Genomic DNA, 11,258 nt, shown 5'->3' with positions numbered 1-11,258 from the left:
GTCGGAGTAAGAGGGGGGGGGGGGGGGGGGGGAGATCACTCTGCAGTACACTGAGGAGGAGGGAGGGGAGGTGATCACTCTGCTGTAGACTGAGGAGGTGGGGCTGTATACAATTGTGAATTGATACCAAACATGGAAATCCTTAAAACTGCTCACACCCATGCAGAAGTGAAAAACTATGGTACCCAAAATTGTCCATGCGGCAGTCTAAAAGCCTTTACTGCTTATCAGTTTAGAGGGAATATCAAATTATGGCCCTGGAATTGTTGTGCTTACTCCCATGTTCATGGTGATACTCAACATGTGTGGCGTAATCAACATTTACATACATGTGCACACCATAAGCAGCAGCTTTTAGACTCCTGATGTCTCCTCTGGCCTCCAATACAGACGATCAAGCATGGGAATGTTCTTGATCGTCTGTTTACCTGGCAAGTCAGCCTGGTTGGAGACAGCTGTGAAGCAGGAAGCGCCAAGAGCACAGCGCTTCCTGCTTCATTGATCACAGAGCAGATCTGGGAACTAATCCTGACACTATTTTCTGTTTTCCCAGACCCCCAGCAGTTGGGTGTGGATGGGGGGCAGCACAATTGAAGGCTAGTACAAGTGATCTGGGTGGCTGCACAGCGACCCAGATCACTTGTACTTGACAAGTTCCATTCCTGCATCAGCATCACTCCTGTTGCTGACCAGGCCCCACTCTGTCCCGGGCCCCATAGCGGCTACGTGGGCAGCTATGGCAGTAGTTCCTCCACTGGATACATAGTAATATAAGCCAAGCACTTGGTGTAAGTTAGCTATACATCCTAAGATTTCTCTAGTTCAGCACAGATGGTGGCATCTACCCTGCCAGGCTGCTAAATACCCAAACAGTCACTGCATCTGATAGGATACAGTCACTGTTCGGCAGTCAATTTTCCCCCCAGCATATTCGGCAAAAGTTAATTGAAAAATCAACTACTGTCCAGCCATCGACATGGGCCACACACGGCCCAAATTACAGCCAATTCAGCAGAAATTGGCCAAAATTTGAGCTGTGTGTGGCCAGCTTTACTATACCCCCCGCCACTGTACCAATCACAATTATGTATCTATTAAGAAGTTTGAGTTGTCATCTAAAGGCACTATATTGTTAGATATATAATCATAGTAATAACAATTAATTTGACCTTATCATTTTTAACATATCAGCTAGTTATTTCTTCATGGAGTGGGGAATGGTTAGAGTGTCTGCAAGGTTTTTATTGCTGTGTCCCAGATGGGAAGATGGGGCTGGAAGTGATAGGAAATTTCTTGAATGGGAAGACAGACAGCAACTAAACATTTTTTGTTTATTAGAGTGGGGAAAGGTTAGATCCTCTGTCAGGATGTTTCCATGAGTGTCTTCCTGTCCCTGTGACACCTATTTCTCTCTTTTCTTATCCTCGCTTCATTAGAGGAAATATCAAGAGAAAATGTCCCCAGTGGGGACGCAAACAGCAATAAACACTTGACAGATGTTCTAACTTTTCCCCACTCTGTCTAAAACTATTAAAATACCCTTTTTGCTGTTTTGCAGTCATTACTAAACAAAGAAATGTTTTTTCACAAAAATAAAAACTAGTGGAGCAGCCAAAATATCATAGTTGTACTCAGCTCAGCTAAACTGCTAAACTCCTTGTCTTCTATGTTTACCTATCGTGTATATATATGCTATTAATCTGATTATGTTTCTGTGCTAGAAAAATAAGATATAATAAAGAAAAAGAGGTAACATACCATGAAGCTCTACAGACTGGCTTGTCCTTATCCAACTAGTCAGGTAAAATAGGTTACAACAATAGTTATAGCACGAAGACCAGTGGAACCTGTTTGTTGAAATATAAATCAATATGATAGTAGCAGCAGGTTGGGCAAGTTTATTTACATGGAAAGACCAACAGAAATAAAGGAAATGCAGACTAGTGTATAGAATTGCTTTATTTTAAGACACAGGCTTTTTTGCAAGAAAGGTCAGTAGGGGCATGTCTGTACTTAAAGTGTAACACCAAGAAGAACAATCTTCTCTGAGTCAGTTACATACGTTGCCAGAGTTTTAGTAATTTTTTTCTGTCTTGCCTTCTACTGTTCTGCTGAAATTGACAAATAGCGGGCCATCTGGGATAGCCCCAAAGCCTGGGAAATATAAACATGAGTTCTGGGTTGTTTTTTTTTTTTTAATTAAGTGGAAAAAAGTGAATGTCCTACCTGCAAGTTTGTAGACCAGGGGTAGGCAACCTTGGCAATCCAGCAGTTGTAGAACTACAAGCCCCATGAGGCATTGCAAGACTCTGACATCCAAAGACATAACTCCCAAAGACATAATGGGATTTGTAGTCTTACCACATTTGGAGTGCCATGGTTGCCTTCCCCTGAAGTAGACCCTAATGACAAAAGCCATTGAGGTTGATTTACTGAAGGATTTAAAAATGTTCACTGATATTTTGTTTGAAGATTCACTCCGATTATCCAATCATGTAAAAAGAAAATCCCTGTGCATGGATTACTTTTTATAGGAGGAACTTATGGTGCATAGAAGAGCCTAAAAAAGAAACCCTTAAATGTCTTAGCTTTAATTTGCATTGTAGTGCATCACACTACTTTTTATAAGCCTGAACAGAATCAAGAAGATGTGATAGACTCAGGGGGTGGGAGAAGAGGTGCACGGGCAGCCCCCTACTCATCTGAGTTTCCAGTCAGCTACGTGATAGATACCCTCAGGGATCATACTTTGACCAACAGCCAGTTTCTTTACATAAGCCTGAAAGGAGTGAAAAAGATGTGATGTCCTCAGATGGCATTATTTGACCAGGAGCCAGATTCTCTGCATAAGCCTGAATGGAGTGATGAACATGTGATACCCTCAGGGAGCATCATTTGACCAGGAGCCAGGTTTTCTGCATAAGCCCGAATGGAGTGAAGAAAATGTGATACCCTCAGGAAGCATCATTTGACCAGGAGTCAGGTTCTTCTGTGCAGCCAGTGCTTTAGGAGTTTGTGAGTGAATCAAGTAGGGGCTTATGTACAACCTCTTTATCTGTGTAAGCTGCTAGACACTTCCTAGTAAACTTTTTTGAAAACTTGAAATAAAGTAAAAACACCTATCCTTGCTCACTATTTCATTAAAATCTTTCTATCCACTTTCTATTAAATCATTAAAATAGTTCCATCCACTGGATATCCTAAATGTTCAGAATTCTTGCCAAGGGTTATTTCCAATAGACAACAGTGAGTAGTATTAGCTCATTTGTGGGAATCTGGGAAATTCACGATCCAGTTCCCATGCTATCACAGTTATTTGTTAAATTCATTCACTTAGAACTTTCTGGCTACAAGTATTCAGGGTCCACAGCCAGAAGCACTGATAGTGTGGAAGAGTCAGGTGGTGATTTTGGCTTTTTTTTTGTGTGTGCCTGCATATGTAAATGTTGAAGTGACACTAAACCCAATAGTTACATCTTAAAAATGCATTCAAGTACCTTAACTATTAACACAATTGTAGCTTGTTTGTGTATCACTCAGCTGGAGATCCTGAAATCATCTCTGAATTGGTGCTGACACTGTCCTTCCTTCTGGAGGGTGGCTACTTTTGTTCTCCGTGGTCCCTCCATGTGTGTGCTGTAAAGTAGAGTCTGCTCTAAGCTCACTCCTGTGATGGACTACAATCCCAGGTTTATTTAGCTAATTTGTATTTAAGTTACAGTCTATCACAGGAGCGGTGGCTATTTTACAACACATACAGGGATCATGGAGAACAAAAGTGGCCACCCTCCAGAAGGACGGACAGTGTCAGCACCAATTCAGAGATGATTTGAGGATTTACAGCTGAGTGATACACAAATAAGTTACAGTATTGTTAATAGTTTAGGTACTTGAATGCATTTTTAAGATTTATCTTGTGAGTTTAGTGTCACTTTAACAAAGAAAAAAATCTGACAGTGATAATTGTTGGTGTATTGATGGATGTTAACCCAGTATACATCAAAAACAGATTGGGCGAATTGCAGTTGAAACATTTTTGGGGTTTTTAATGATAGCAGCAGTTGCGCAGAATTTGAAATCTGGGTAGGGATAGTCAGTCCAGCAATAGGAGATAGAAGTCATAGGTGATTCCGCTTGCTAGCAACCCTCCTGAAATATACTGTAGTTTGTAAATGCAAATAGCCTTGAGCAATTAAGAACTGTAGTGGAAATACAGGTTACATTGAATGTGATAACATATTTTATAGATGAGACAACACTGTAATTGTTGCAGGTGTACTGCCCTAGATATGATATAATTAGAGAACAGTGATGCTAAAACTACTGACATACTTATAAACATGAAAACAGCACTGATTATGCAATATCCTTCAGCACAGACATTCAGCTATTATTTTTCTGTATATTGATATAATGTGTGTATATAAATAAAGTGTGAATAGGGGACAGGTAGAGGGTACAATGCTCCCCGAGGTTAAGAGCCTTTTTAGGACCAGAGACCAGTCCAGTGGCTTATGTTAAGCGGTGGCACGTTTATTGGTGCTATTTACAACTATATACAAAGGTGTTGTACAGTGCTCTAAACAAACAAAACTTCCTAAAAAACATGGCCGTTTCCCAGCACTAACTAACTAACTACATCAACAGTCCTCACTAAAAGACTGAACAAGCTTAGAGTTTGTCAGTCTCAAAAGGCACAGCTTTCTAAGGTATCATAAACCTTTACCTCCAGCAGATTCAACCCTGTCTGCTCCCCAGGCTGCAGAACATGTGAGCTCTCTCTTATTAATGTCCTCCTGTGACCCTAAACTCAGCATATAGCAGGCCATTGCTCGCTATATGCTGACAGTGCAGAGCCGCTCTACAGCCGAGAAGGATCCAGCCAATATTGTCGGGATCCACCCTGCTATCTGATTGACAGCTGGCTCTGCCTCTCTAGGGGCAGAACCAGCTTTTCCTGCCCCCTCACCGTCCGTCCCTTCAGTCAGTGCTGGAAGAACAAAGAGGGAAGGGGAATCCCTGCAAAGAGCAGTAACTGACAGTCACCACTCTCTGCAGGGAGAAGATCGTGAACTGGGTGATCAGCAGTATGTGATCACTTACTTCTTGATCTATAGAGCTGACGTGTGACAGTTGCAGAGTCACATGTTGGCTCTAACTATTGGGATGAGTATATTTTACTCTCCCCATAATTCTCCTTTAATCCTTGCAGTGCAGGGACGGCCCCAATGCAAGGGTATTATTTTTGCATCCTGCTGCGCTGAAAGTACTGCATGCCGTACTTTTTTTCCAGCACACACCACCGCAATGCGGTGGTATAAATGGTGTCCATCCATGACAAGACATATTGCCCTGTCTTGCGTTCGGGCTGCACTGGAAAAAATGACTAGCACAGCCCCAACGCTTCTGGTGTTAAGGGCCCTAAAGGCTTCTTAAAAAAGTGGTGAGGAAAGTAGAAAAAAAACTGTATTTCCACTATAGAAGCCACATTGGGAAAACAATTACTTTATAATTGTTACATGTTATCATTTACATAGCATAACTAATAAAAAAAAGTGTAGCTTACATATTACTTTTCTTTTAACCCTTTTGCTGCCAAGCCCTCCGGAACATTTTTCAAATCAGCTGGCCAAGCCATTTTTGCATTTTTTGCAATCTTTTCCTATTGATTTGATTTTCAACTGCTGGGTTGCTAGCGTTTGTAAAAAAAAAACCAAACCATATATTTTCTGAAAGTGCGTGCCCGGTAGAATAAAAAGATGGTGATACTAAATTTGTAGGCCCTGTATATACGCCTTACGTCGGTGGCAGCGAAAGGGTTAAAAACCTATTTTTTCTCTGCTATGCAAGTGAGGTGCAAGGTTAATGGTTACCATCATTAACCTTGTCTGTACTGTGCTGGCAGATCTCATTATCAAATGTAAACTAGATTTGCACATGTCCTAACAAAGGGTTAAGGACCTAGAAGCATTATATGTTGATGAGGGGAAACACAATCTGCCCTCACTTTATCCTGGGGACAGATTCGCTTTGAAATTGTACAGAATAGCTTGCTGTCTGCCCAAAGGTCTGCGCCAAATAACCATCTAAAAGGTAATTTTCTTAAAATTATTTTTGGGTATGATGTGTGAATGACAACACATAACAAACACATAAAGGAGGTTTATTACATTTAACTGGAAAAATTATAATGTTGCTCAGCCATGGGGTTTTACCAGTTGTTGATTGATGTATGGCCGTCTCTTTTATTTCTTCCTTATTACTACAGATTACTATTCACTGGAGTTCTTTTCTGTGTTACATGAACATCTATACACTATAATATATATGGAGTTATATCTGGCGCTCCATACATAAAAATGTAGAACTCATAGCAAGGCATTTTATGCTAAATAACTAAATACAGAGTGAGATTGGCGAAAGTCCCCAATAGTAGAGTAGAGGAAGGTTATAACTCATTGGCATTTTTTGCCATCTGTGTCCCATTGGGGAGATTTCCCTTCACTTACTGTCTCATAGCCACAACAGGAAACGAAAGGAAATCCCTCCAAAGACAGGGATATCCCTGGTGGTCAGCAGGACCACCGGAACTAATGTCACCATTGGAAGATTTCCCATCTATTCCTTTTCTGATGACAACCCAAAATTTGGGATTTTCTGTCATTTTCAGTGATAATATTTGATCAATTGTTCTCTTTCATCCACGTCCAGGGATATTAGCTACAGTGCCATGGGCTGTGAACGTCTTGACAATGTTGTGCACAGTGGTCACAGGAACATTAAGATCTCTGGAGATGGACTTGTAACCTGGAGATTGCCTATGATTTTCCACAAAAACTTGGAATGCAATTATTTCTTGCAATTTAGAGAAGGTGCCAATAATTTTGTCCAGTCCATTTTTGGAGTTTTGCGTGGAATGTGTCAGATTTGGATTTTTTTCCACTTTATTGTGTCATACCAATACAAACAAAAGAAATAAACACGAGAATGCCTAAACATTTGTAATTGCAACAATTTTCTGCACAAAGTGGTGAATTAGATGACAGAAATGCAGGCGTGCCAATATTTTTGGCCATGACTGTCCGTTTGGACAGTTAAAGTTGTCAGATAATTTCCTGTTAATGTGTACTGCTGGTTCTTGTTAAAAAAAATACATTCAATATTCTATTATTGAAAACAAAAAGTATGAAGCCAATGCTAAAAGAATTTCTGATTCCACTTAAAACTCCTATGTTATTATAATATACAGTCATACATCAAATATTAAACAAAAATGTAAACATCAAACTCATTAGTTACCTCAGCTTGTGTCTAGTAGGGAGATTCTGGCAGGCAATGATTGGGTTGGAAAACTGTACAAAATGAGGACTTGAAAATAAACAGCGAAAGAATAAATCGTTGTGACATTTCACCTGAAAAGGGTGTGTGGAAACAACAATATGATGAGGAACCAGGAACTCTATTGTGCTATGTAAATAAGAAGTCATATAAAATGTCACTCTTATAACAATGGCATTATGAAACACCTCAGTGATATTACAAACCTGCTTAATAGGTTTTCTCAGACAAATATACTGGAGGTTGAATAAAGTAAAGAAAACACAACAGCAAAAGGATTTTTATTTTGAAATTTATAGATCAAAATGTGTCTTCTCAGGGTAAGAATAAACACAAACATTCCCAGCACACTCACCAGCCAGACTGCAAAAAAGTACACTGACTACTAAGGTTAAAAACAGGTTTTTGTTGCACAACTCTTGCAAAATATGTGGAAGCCGAATTGTCTCGCCAAGGCCCCTCTGTATAGTGCGGTCCTAACTAATCTATGAGAGCCTGCATTTTGGAGCATATTTATAGCAAAGGATGAATTGGGTGCAGGTTCGCCAGGAGGTAGCCCAACCTCCTTAAAGGCATAGGGACACACAGGGAGCCCCGCACATCAAAATGGCAGCCGATTCAACAATGAAACGAATGGCAAACACACTCATCAATTCATGACTAGCTTCAAAGCAAGGTGCACATGGAAGGGCCCCACACAGCACAAAAACAAACATTCCCAGCACACTCACCAGCCAACCTGCAAAAAAGCACACTGTCTAACTACTAAGCTTAAAACCAGAGGTTTTTGTTGCACAACTTTTGCAACACACATGGAACCTCTGTTTTTAACAGTAGTTAGACAGTGTGCTTTTTTGACATTGTGCCAAATTGATGAGTGCATTTTCCATTTGTTTCAAGAGTAATTCAAGAAACATACACTGCAGGTGAATAAATCACTGTAATTTGAAACACTTGCACCTGCATTGAATGTTTGGTGAAAATCACATTTATTGCTTTATAAATATACCTAATTTATGGAGAATTTGTAATTTATCTGCCCTGCCATATGCTGGAGATTGCCATGCGCGCGTCATACCTGCTACTAGATCAGAGCTGAGGAAGGGGGTATATTCCCCGAAACGCGTCAACTAGCAAGGCAGCTTTGTGTGAGGTCTGCCTTGTACCATTCATTCAGTCATTACCATGTGAATAGTATTTTATGTCAGCTTGTATGTTCATTGATTAATAAACTGTATTACACGAGGACAAGGCGCTGTCTGTTTTGCATGATTAAAAGATTATTTCATAAACATGATTATTTTAAGGTAAGCCTGTGTTGCATCTGATTTTTCTAAAGGCATCAACATAAATGTGGATGATTAGCTATGTGGTATGAGCAGGTGGCTGTCATTTTAACTTGCTCTCATAAGTGCAGCAAGGACACAGTTAGCTGATGGAGAACAGCTTAGCACCAGGGCAGCAGTGATTCTATAAGCAGTGCCCAGGGTTTGGCCAATGAATAGGCAGATGGGGTATTTCAACACATTTGGGAAGTGGGGTTTGGGGATTTAGTTGTATAGAGCGTGATGTGGGCTGCTATAGTAAGGTTCGTATACCAGTTGAAAGGTGTTGTATAAGGTCCACAGAGGATGAAGAGAAAGATTTTCTTTTAGCCTTTGGCAGGCACTGAGTCTCACTGCAGATCTGCTCTTTTTAACAGTAATGCTGACCATACATTTTCAGAAAATGTTAATAGTTTTGATTATGAAATTGACTGGATCAAGACAAACTACCTGTAACAGACTCACCTGGTGGCAGACCGTAGCGAACGTCCGCCGCCGTCCAGTCCCGGCATGCCGCTCCTCCCTCTTCCGGCTCACCCACATTTAACCATGGTGTTTAAATTGCTCTGTTCTGTTCCCTGCAACACAACGCTCAGCAATTCCTGCTCACAAAAGATCTTCCCTCCTGAGCTCCTTAGCATGTCAGTGATTGCTGACATACTCCTTCCTATCCACCGCAGCTGCTGTGCAAGGGGATCTCTCCTAAAGGAGACATTGGTGTGGGAAAAGCTAAGTGAGGACTGTTCCTTGAGCTACTAACTGCAAGTATACCCTCTCTACCTGTCTGCTGTGCCATTCATTTGATGGACTAAGGTCTTCTTTACACCAAGCGCATTCCAGGAGCAGAGCAGTTACAGACCGGAGCAAAACTGCGTCCAATGTATTCCAATGGTATTTTTAGCTCCAGTTCACATCGCAGCATTCCGTTCCAGAGCAGATCCAGAGCAGGTAAAAAAACTGCAGCAGGCCCTATTTTACCTGCTGTGGAACGCGTGCAAACACATAGCAAACGCCCTGGAACACACTAAAAGCCCATTATAAACTAAAAAAAACAAACCAACAACGGCCTGGAATGCATCAAAAACGCGGCAAAAAACGCGGCACAACCCACTGCACTGCGTGTGCAGAAACTCATGCAGATCTGCTCTGCATTTGGTGTGAACAAGGCCTTAATGTTCTTGACCTGTGATGCCGGTCATATATTAAATTGCACACTCTAATCGCTTATTGGATTGTATGAGCTACTATACTACAAACAGTCTGCTTGTCCTGGTATGAGGAAACACTGGATTGCACACTCTTAAGGTGCCCACACACCTTGCGATAATCGTACGATAATCGCGGGAAATCCCGCGATCGTACGATTATTGTAAAGTGTGTGAAAGCCGTGCGACCTCTACTACTGTAAGGTCGCACGACTTTTATCTTAGGAGCATGTTCGAAAACCCGCTGAGCATCGTACGATGTTCGGCGGGTGTGTAGCATGTTCGTAAGATAAAAGCCGGACGGGCCGTTCGGCATTGCGGTCATCGGAAGCCCGCCCCCAGGGGGGCACGGCTTGCGATCATCGCAAGTACGATCTGCCTGTCCAAGATAGGCTGATCGTACGTTTTTTTAATTACCTTACAACCATCGCAAGACAAAAGTCTTGCGATGGTTGTAAGGTGTGTGCCGAGCCTTATCGTTTAATGGATTGTATGGCCTGCTAGACTACAAATAGTCTGTTTGTCCTGGTGTGAGGAAACACTGGATAACACTCTCTAATAAAATTAGGGATTGTATGAAGGAAGGCTATCCCATTATCCTGTGTGTTAAAGATTCTATGGTTATAGAGTACAGGGACTTAACTCTTGCACTCCCAAATCATAACAGTGCTAAGTGGGCAATACCGAACTGATCCTGCTCGGAAGACGCATTGTATTCACCACACTCTACCTGAATAACCTGGCTCTAGACTCTGCATGTGATCCTATCAGGTAATTAATTGTAGCCCTCAGTGATACGTTACACTACCAATGACAGTTTCTTGCAGGCAGTAGAAGTGAACTAGGGCTGCAACTAATGATTATTTTCAAAATGATTATTTTCAAAATCGATTAGTTTGCTGATTATTTTTTCGATTAATCAGATCAAAAAAAGTTAAATAAATGCCATCCTTAATTTAAAATAACATACACAAGTGCAGTTACAGTTTACTTCAGAATAAAACTGCATGCACAATTTTTTGCAATCGCACTGAACTGAAATGCACGGCATTGGGGTACTGTCCGTTCCAGTGCAGGCGATTACACTGTGAGTGGGACACGCATTTTTTGGGTGCAATTGAAATTAATGGCACACCTCCCGCAGCAGAATTTGTCAGGCCGAAATCGAAAATGACTTTTTCCTAATATTTTATTTTATTTTTTAAAATTGTATTGTACGCACATGGCGCTTGAATAGCTTCAGCTAGGGAATGACTGCTGCCATTGGCAAGATTCCGCAAGATTGTGCCCTCCCCCCAGCATGGAGGAGAGAGCTAGGGGATCCAACCAACTAATCGATAATGGGAATAGCTGACAACTATTCTCGTAATCGATTATTATCGTCACAGTA

The 11,258-nt window shown here is 41.2% G+C and overlaps 1 long non-coding RNA gene across 1 annotated transcript in view; it reads right to left on the bottom strand.

Annotated features, from left to right (window-relative positions):
- The window catches only part of LOC108792710, a 20,015-nt gene extending 18,221 nt beyond the window's left edge, over positions 1–1,794 (bottom strand). Inside the window, exon 1 of the long non-coding RNA XR_001941583.1 lies at positions 1,759–1,794. This is a non-coding gene — a long non-coding RNA (uncharacterized LOC108792710). The remainder of the gene's footprint in view (positions 1–1,758) is intronic.
- Positions 1,795–11,258: the final 9,464 nt, after the last annotated feature.

This window comes from Nanorana parkeri, unplaced genomic scaffold (genome assembly GCF_000935625.1).
Source record: "Nanorana parkeri isolate BGI_ZX_2015 unplaced genomic scaffold, ASM93562v1 scaffold672, whole genome shotgun sequence".
NCBI classification, from domain to species: domain Eukaryota; kingdom Metazoa; phylum Chordata; class Amphibia; order Anura; family Dicroglossidae; genus Nanorana; species Nanorana parkeri.
This window is presented reverse-complemented; position numbering and strand designations above follow the sequence as displayed.